Genomic DNA, 8,078 nt, shown 5'->3' with positions numbered 1-8,078 from the left:
CATAAATCAAATCTGTTCCTCTCGATAAATTTGTCGATCTTTACATTCACACCAGACATCTTCAATTTTTGAACAGATGCGAAATTTCGAAAAAAACCCTAACAAGGCTCTGATACCATTTTTTTGCGAAATTGACAATTAAAGAATACAAAAAAGGAACGTAGAGTAGGGAAGATCGACACACAGATATACGTGGTTCACTAACAGTGTGTTAGCTACATCCACGGGCAGAGGGAGAACAATATTATTTCGAGAGAATGTTTTCAGAATTACATAAAAAAACTGGCACCTCTAGGTTAGAGAGTTTATATATCGCACTGCTCTAAACCATAGAGACAAAATCGTAAATAACTGTAAATAAATAAATATGCTGAATACAAAAATCCGTGAGGTGAGATAATAGTGTTGCCCCCAAACCCCCACCAGGGCGCACCGGCCCTAGACCCCGTACTAGGTTGTTCGAAGCACCAACAAACAGATTCAAGGCATTTCAACAACCCGTGAGGTGAGATAATGGCGTTGCTCCAAGAGGTGATCGGGCAATCGCCATCCTCTGTTTGAAGCCATTAAATATGTTTATAGTACTCACATGAAAGATGGTACTAACGTTAGAAAACATGTTCTTGATATGATGGTTCATTTTAATATTGTTGAAGCTCATGGGGCGACGATAGATGAAACCAATGAAGTCAGTATGATATTAGAATCTCTTCAAAAGTTCCGAACTAATGCTGTTATAAACAAAATTTCTTACAATTTGACTACACTGTTGAACGAACTGCAGATGTATTAATCTATGATGAAACTTAAAGAAAGTGAAGTAAATGTTATTTCATGAGCTAAAAAGTTTCTCAAAGGTTCTTCATCTGGAACAGAACCCGCTGATAAAAAGAAGTCAGTTCCCTCTTCTTCAAAAGACAAAAGTGTACAAATGAAGAAGAAGGGTAAAGGGAATAAGAAAACCACTGCAAAGAAAAATAAAAACAAAGCTCCTAAAGGGAAATGTTTCCATTGTGGAGAGGATGGGCACTAGAAGCTTAACTGCCCAAAGTATTTAGCAGAAAAGAAAGCAGAAAAGGCGAACCAAGGTAAATCAAATTTACTAGTAGTTGAAACATGTCTAATGGAGAGTACTCATCTAACCTGGATATTAGATTCGGGCGTCGCTAATCATGTTTGCATTTTTTTCTACAGGAAACTAGTTCTTAGAAACAACTTTCTGAACAAGAAATGACTTTCAAGGTGGGAACAGAAGAAGTCATTTTAGCTCATGCAGTGGGAGATGTCAGGCTATTTTTCAAAGAATTGTTCATCTTACTTAAAAATGTATATTATGTACCTTAGATGAAAAGAAACTTAATCTCCATTTCCTGTCTGCTACAAAATATGTACAGAATATCTTTTGGATCTAATGAAGTGTTTGTTTTTTCAAGAGGTATTCATATTTGTTCTGCAAGACTCGAAAATAACTTGTACATATTAAAACCAATGGAAGCAAAGGCCATTCTAAATATAGAGATATTTAAAATGGCTGAGACTCAAAATAAAAGACGAAAAATTTCTCCTAACGCCCATCTTTGGCACCTCAGACTTGGTCACATTAATCTCAACAGAATTGAGAAATTGGTTAAAAATGGCCATCTAAATCCGTTAGAAGATAGTTCTTTACCTCCATGTGAATCATGTCTTAAAGGAAAAATGACAAAAAGATCTTTTTTTGAAAAAGGTCTTCGTGCCAAAGAACCTCTCGAAGTTATACATTCAGACCTATGTGGTCTGATGAATGTAAAAGCACGAGTGGATATCAGTATTTTGTCATTTTTATTGATGATTACTCTAGATATGGCTACATTTACTTAATAAGTCACAAGTCTAAAACTCTTGAAAAGTTCAAAGAATTTAAGATCGAGACAGAAAACTTTTTAAGTAAAAGAATTAAAACACTTCAATCTAATCGAGGTGGTGAGTATATGGATTTACAATTCCAGAACTATCTAGTAGATCATGGAATTCAATCCCAACTCATAGCTCTTGGAACACCACAACAAAATAATGTTGCAGAAAGGAGAAATTGAACCTTGTTAGACATGGTCCAATCAATGATGAATTGCGCTCAATTACCTTAATCCTTTTGGGGGTATGCAGTACAGACTGGTATATTCTGAACGTCGTTCCTTTAAAAAGTGTTTCAGAAACACTGCATGAGTTATGGAAAGGATGCAAAAGTAGTTTATATTATTTCCGTATCTGGGGTTAGCACACGTATTGGTACAAAATCCAAAGAAATTGGAAACACGTTCGAAGTTATGCCTCTTTGTGGGATACCCAAAAGAAACAAAGGAGGACTATTCTATGATCCCCAAGAAGATAAAGTGTTTGTATTGACAAACGCTACATTCTTGGAAGAAGATCATGTTAAAAATCATCAACCTCGCAGTAAACTAATATTACAAGAAATGACCAAAGATACTACAGAAAAATCAACAAGAATTGTTGATTAACCTGGTCCATCAACAACTGTTGTTGCCTTTCACGTCCTTCTCAAGAGTTTAGTATGCCTCGATCTAGTAGGAGGATTATTCAGCAACCAGAAAGGTTCATTGAACAAGGACAGGAACAGAAAGTCTGTAAGCTTAAACGATCCATTTATGGGTTAGTCTGTCTGTCAGTATTTAGTGGAATGACCAACAGTTAACGGATGGTGGATATCGTGATTAAAGAGTTTAGTCAGTTATTCAAGTACCGTTGAAGCTTCAAGCTACAGGTCCATAAGGTCCCCTTTGTAGCTCAACGGGTTCAAGTTGAGAATCAGATTTTGGGTCAGTTTAAAGTGTTCAAATTAACAATAGGAAATTTAATTATATGTGATATAATTAAATTAATTCAATTATATGTGATATAATTGATTTGATGTATTAGATACATTAATTGGAGGAATTAATATAAATATGATTTATATTAAATACCATAACATAGAAAAAGAACTATGGTTTATTTTGTCCTAAGAACCCTCGAGATGTTGAGGAAATGAAAAGAATTCCATATGCATCTGCAGTTGGGAGTTTGATGTACGCAATGTTATGTACACGTCCTGACATATGCTTTGCTGTTGAAATCGTCAAGAGGTTCCAATCCAATCCAGGACACAGTCATTGGACTACTATAAAAAATATCCTCAAGTATCTAAGGAGAACGAGGGACTATGTGCTCGTGTATGGACCTAAGGATTTGATCCTTACTAGATACACTAATTCTGATTTCCAAACTGACATAGATTCAAGGAAATCTACTTCAGGATAAATTTTCATTCTCAATGGAGGAGCTATAATTTGGAGAAGCATTAAACAGAGTTGTATTGCTGACTCCAAGATGGAAGTAGAATATGTAGCTGCATGTGAAGCCGCTAAAGAAGCAATATGGCTACGCAAATTCTTGGCTGACTTGGAAGTGATTTTAGATATGCACCTACCTATCACATTATATTGTGACAATAGTGGTGTTGTTGCCAACTTCAAAGAACCAAGGAGTCACAAATGTGGAAAACATATTGAAAGAAAGTATCATCTCATCGTAGAGATAATACACCGAGGAGACGTGATCATCATGAAGATAGCCTCTAAAGACAACCTTGCCGATCCATTTACGAAGGTTCTCTAGGCTAAAGTTTTCAAGGGCCACCTGGCTGGACTAGGACTACGAGCAACATAATCTAGGTCAAGTGGGAGAATATCTTTGGTATTATAGATGCCATAGTTTATTGTATTTTCACTCTATGTTTCTCAGCATTGTATGTATTTGTATATTTACTCTCACTAGAGTATTGGTCCAAGTGGAAGATTGTTGGGAATTTCCTAGAACTTGCAGTTCGTAAATTTCGTGTTAAAATTCTATTTATCAAATAAAATATTATTGAGTATCTTATTCGATAAAGTTGTTGATATTGCATTCTATTATGAAAATCCAATAAATATATCCATGGCTATAGTATGAATACTTTAACTCTATGTGGTGACATAAACAAGATTAAGTTAATAGTATATAGCCTAAATGATCTATAAGTATATGGATGAAATTAGGTATCTCATCATACTAACATTGTTGGATGCGACCCATTTTGTATAGGTAATACAAATGATGTGATCCACAGATCATTCATATAGAGACATGTGAGTGGGGGCATCCTATGAAATAAGTTTGCATAAAGTTTGAACCTCAAAATAGTCACTTTTCTTTATAACGATAATTTACTGTTAAAACTGACTATTTCATGTTAAAGCAACCTAAGATAATTCGATCTTAATCCTGCACTAGCTATGAACTTCTGTTTATTCGGGATTGTCCCTTGATCTGCATAGGTGCGAACAGTCCAACTGCACTACTCAACAAGCCTTTCATTTTGGGGATAAGACCGAATAGATAGCTGGGGACATAGCTTTGCGAGATGGAATTCACTCCTACCCATCTTGAGCAAAAGTCTTTAAAAAATCTAAAAAATCATGTGTTAAATGAAGCAGGAAACATTCCATGAATTAGTTCGATTTTGAAGACTCTTGCGCGACTCGGACAGCACCATAAATGCCAACGTTATCCAAAGTCTCCCGATGAAACGAGAGAGATAGAATCTGCTTCGTCCATTCTGGGAGGCCGACGATATAAGACGAAGATCACCTAGTGCGGAAGTGTCGTCCCATTGAACTTGCCCGCTCCAAATTCGGCTTTTGAGAGTGGGGAACCAAGTCCTATCCCAATGTAGTTGCTCGAGGGGGTTAGTAGATAGGTTGTTCTCTTAAGTGCTGATTTCTGGTCTTGAACAATTAGAGCCCCGCCCTCTCATGATAGAGAGGGATATGATTCATAAGTGACATTATGAATCAGTTGTTCAGTAGAGGGTCAATGGGAGCTTAAGGAACAAGATGTATTTATAGGGGTAAAACAATAATTTTGACCCAATTGTAAATCCAAATGGCCTGTGAAGGATCGACTTACTATTTATGGCTAAATGGACAAAAATACATCTACAGTGAGGAGAGTGCAACTATCGAGCTATAGTGGTATGTATTGATAGTTAACAAAAAGCAATTAATTTAGTTTAAAAACCAATTGATTATAAATCGTTGGAGCTCATAATCTGTAAGTCCAGTAGGTCTCTCTACTAACTCATAAATTGGAATAATAAATTAACGATTGGATGAATTTTGAATTTAGGGTTATGAATTTGAAATGTTCAAATTCGGTTTAGGGTTTTCAATTGATTGTATATGATGTAATTAAAACGTTTAATTTAGTTGAAATTAAAACGAGATTGGAGAATCAATTAATATTTAAATTATGATGTAAATATTGATTATATGAATTTGAATCATATTGATAGAATTGGTATCTTGTTAATTTAATATTAAGATATTAAATTAATTAAATTAGTTTTATTTAAATTAATTATTTTTGAATTAATTTTATAAAACTAAATTTTTAAATAAAATAATTTTATTTAAAAGAAAAATCGATTTCATTGAAATTGATAAGAGTTAGTGGATTTTTCCCAAAAATTGGAAAAATCCACTAACATCTTTTGGGTGGTTTATCACCCAAATTCACCATTAGATCTTCAATTAATCCTAAGTAGGAGCTGCCCTACATGCAGCCATGTTCTAATACATAAATCAGTCTATAAAATGAAGCTTTAAGCATGGAATTTAGGAAGAATTCTGAGATTTTCATCCAAGTTGCTGCAAAACTAAAAATCTTATTACCCTCTCTCAAGTTCATCCTTAATTCAGCTTGATTAGAGTATTTCCACTACACATTCCTTCTTAAGCATAGTGGAGAAGATCTTGTTGGTGGTCCATCTGAAGAATGCAGCTCAAACTTGTGAAGATTCTACTGAAATCGTGAAGAGAACTACAAAAGTATTGTCTTGTTGAAACCCTCTTATGAAAACCTCATGAGTAGCATGTTTAAAACTCAAATTAAGTGTAGTTTAAGTGCTTATTGATTCTTATTTCTTCCGTTGAATGTTATATTACTCCTTCAATCCCTGCTTCAGGGAAGGAGTGAATTCCTTCTTGTGTAGCTATGTTCCTAGTTCTCCATTCAGACGAATCTCCAAAATGGTAGGTTTGTTGAGTCGACGATTTGGCCACTCTCATCCATACAAATCAAAGAACCACCCTCATAAGCAGGAGTTCACAACTCACTCAAGACTAAGATCATGTTACCTATGGTCATTCTGGTGAAGTGAAAGTCTTTATTATGAATGGTGTTATATAATGAGACTAAACATTTCCTGGTCCGGTCTTATACAAACTCCTTTATATAGAATATCCCCGCTCGTATGTCTAGTATATGAATTATCAGGATCATGTCATTTGTAGAACTTTACAACATTTGTAACACTTACAAAGTGGACTATACTCGTAGTGTCACAAGGATAAGGTACCTAGCCTTATCCATATACTACAGACCGTTTAGGTTTTCACTTATAAAGGAACTCTTATACAAGAGTACCTATGAGTGGAAATGGAACTTTCTAATTTTATTATGACAGAATTTCTACACAAACATTCTAACAAACAGATATGCATTGTAAACACTAACTACTGGCATGCTTTTAAAGATAAATACAAAAGACCGAGAGAACGTGCCAGTTGAAGACTTTCTTTAATAAACTCAGTCAACGTGAACGAACTTTTCTCGTTCCTACTCGTCCAGCAAGCAATCGTCTAACAGCACCATGGTCGTCTACCTGATCAGCAGCGCACAAATAACAAGAAACCAGGGATGACACCACCACTCGAAGTCCTCAGTATTCTCGGAGTGAGAATCCAAATGGTGGATTTTGATGGAATTGGTAGAGGAGAGGAGGAAAAGTGATTGTGTACTACGAACAAGCAAGTGGGAGAAAGAAGAAAACTATCGTATCGTCGGGTGCTTGGTCATTTAGGTCGGAGTACATGACCGTGTAGTAAACACTAAGCAATCGTCTATCAAAAGGTAAGTGAATCGTTTAGTTAAGCTCGGTGCGCTAAGCGATCGTCTAGTAAACGTAAGCGATCATTTAGATAATCGCAAGCGATCGTTTAGTTGAGTGGTCACTATCGTATAAGCTCTCAACACTAAGCGATCGTCTAGTAACACATCATGAGCGAAGTTTCGGATCTTATGCAAAATAAAAACTATTTTCATTTTTATTCTTCAGTTACAAGAACTGAATTGAACTTCCCACTTTCGCACGAATTCGGAGAAAAACTAGGCCAATTATCTCATAACCGCTTAATTAATTAAATAATGAATATAATCATATTATATTCTTAACCTATAGCTTTATATTATATTATATTCTTAACCTATGTTGATTTAAATATAATTACATGAATAGGATTCATGTTTATAATTAAGTTTGTGATTAATTTAATATTTGATATTAAATTAATTAATTAATTATGTTTAATTAATTAAAAAAAAATTAATTTCCAATTTTAAATTCAATTTAAGAAATTGAATTTTGTAATTTTAGATTTGATTAATTGAGAATTAATTAAAATAAAATTGGTTTGAAATGGAAATTGAGCTTTAAAGTGGGAATTTCCCATTTTTTCCTCCAAGCATGAGGTGTCTCCCATGCAAATTCACAAAAACCCCACCATCAATTTAAAGCAGCTGCTGGCCTTGTCAATCTTCTGAAGTGCTTGCATGCTGGTGGTGATAAAAACAAACTTCTGAATTGTGAAGAAGCAGAGAGTGTTGTGCTGCTGGAAAAAAGTTTTCTGCAAGCTTCATCTTCTTCCTCTCAAACCCAGAAACTTTACCTCACAAATTCACTCAAATTCGAGTTCCACTACTCAAATTCAAGGCTGAGAATAGTAGAGAAGATCTCTTGGTTCTTCACTAACGATTTGGAGTTGAATTGACGTGAAAAGCAGCTTGGATTTGGAAGATTCATCAAAGGTATGTTTATTTGAAACCCACTTGTGATTTTCTACATAATCATGCTTTAGAACTTAAATTAAATGTAATTAGAGTGCTTATTGATTCTGTTTTTATCTGTTGCATACTAGTATATCCTATCAAATATCACATAT

Source organism: Benincasa hispida, chromosome 12 (genome assembly GCF_027475165.1).
Source record: "Benincasa hispida cultivar pf3 chromosome 12, pf3_genome.v1.1, whole genome shotgun sequence".
NCBI classification, from domain to species: Eukaryota; Viridiplantae; Streptophyta; class Magnoliopsida; order Cucurbitales; family Cucurbitaceae; genus Benincasa; species Benincasa hispida.
This window is presented reverse-complemented; position numbering follows the sequence as displayed.